Below are 1,668 nucleotides of genomic sequence, written 5' to 3'. Positions count from 1 at the left end.
GTGGTGATAGAGGCAAGATTGTGTTATGAGAGTTGTGGTTTTATTGGTGAGAGAAAGAGAAAGACCATATTTTTAAACATTTCGTCGTCCAAGCTTATATATTTAAAAAGGCTTTCGTAAGAGTTTGGGTCATTTCCATGGGTAGTTTTATAACCCTAGTGGTAGTTTGACCCTTCCTCTGTACCTTGAACCTAAAAAAAAAACTCATTAGAATCCGATTGATCTCCTTTTCGGCCTTTGGAAATAGTTGATGTGAGAGACAGAAGAAGCGAATACCGACCTTATTGCTGTGGGTCGGTTCCAGAAATATTAAGTTAATGGCTGCATAATCACTGTCTGTTCATGGTAATGGTCCCATGGTGTCTGTAATGGGTGTCTCGGGGCGATGGAACAGACGCTGACCCAGAGTTTCAAACAGCACGCGAACAGAGTATACAAAAATAGGATCCATTACCAACCTCTTCCCTAGCACGTCCCTTTGCGGGTGTTGTTCCCTTGCCGGCGTGTTCCTGGCAGAGGGGAAGGAGGGGAGGCATTAGCATAGACGTGAGAATGACTGTGTAGTGTGTGTGTGTGTGTGTGTGTGTGTGTGTTGGGGAGAGAGAGAGAGAGAGAGAGAGAGAGAGAGAGAGAGAGAGAGAGCTATGTGTTCATGGATTGACTGTTATTGCTCATGAGAGGTGCACGCGTAGACGAGTTTGTGTATGCTGTGCGCGCCACCTCGTTCCTCGCTCCCATTACGGTCACCCCTAACCTTTCCCGCCCTGACCCGCCGCCCGCCTGGCTGAGGTACTTGGGGAAGGGGCCGAGAGAGGAGAGAGGAGAGAGAGAGAGAGAGAGAGAGAGAGAGAGAGAGAGAGAGAGAGAGAGAGAGAGAGAGAGAGAGAGAGAGAGAGAGAGAGAGAGAGAGAGAGAGAGAGAGAGAATACATAAATGAATATTGAAGTTTTATTAATTAAGGAAGAGAAAGCAGGAGCACGTGAAAATGAAGTAAAGAGGAAAAAGGCGAGGAAACAGAGCATAGGTAATAAAGAGTAAAGAAAATTACGAGGATTAATTAAGTCCAGAGCTAATGGTAAGAAAGCCGCTCAGGAGGGAACTTTATGAGCGCTCGTGTGTGTGTGTGTGTGTGTGTGTGTGTGTGTGTGTGTGTGTGTGTGTGTGTGTGAGAGAGAGAGAGAGAGAGAGAGAGAGAGAGAGAGAGAAATTTATGGCAGGCAAGAGAACCTAGCCACAACATGCTGCTCCTGAAAAAAAAAAAAGTCAAATCGACAAAGCCCGTTTTTTTCGTGTCTTGCCTCCTGCAGTATCTCAAGAAGTCTATGGCTCCTGTTCCTGTTTGCCACTGGACTGAACAATGTAGAATAATGTCATCGCAAAATTATGGGCATGAGCTCGTGGAAGGTTTTCAAGGTTTTAGACAAATAGAGGAAAACTTGCACCGGTCACATCTCCGCCTCTTAGGTCCAGAGGTGACCCAGGAGGCGTGGAACATAATAGAGGAATAAGATTTTTGTCAAAGGATCCCAAGAGAGCCTAGAGTATAAGCTGAAGGATGTGTTGAGGATGTTTGCAAGGCTGTCGGAAATTTGGATTGGAAGTCGAACTTTTTTTTCTTTTTTTTTTTTTTTTAGGATCTCGGTCATTATAACTCTAGAGATATGTAGT

The sequence above is a fragment of the Eriocheir sinensis genome, chromosome 12 (genome assembly GCF_024679095.1).
Source record: "Eriocheir sinensis breed Jianghai 21 chromosome 12, ASM2467909v1, whole genome shotgun sequence".
Lineage (NCBI taxonomy): Eukaryota > Metazoa > Arthropoda > Malacostraca > Decapoda > Varunidae > Eriocheir > Eriocheir sinensis.
The sequence above is the reverse complement of the archived record's forward strand: the minus strand, read 5'-3'. Positions refer to the sequence as shown.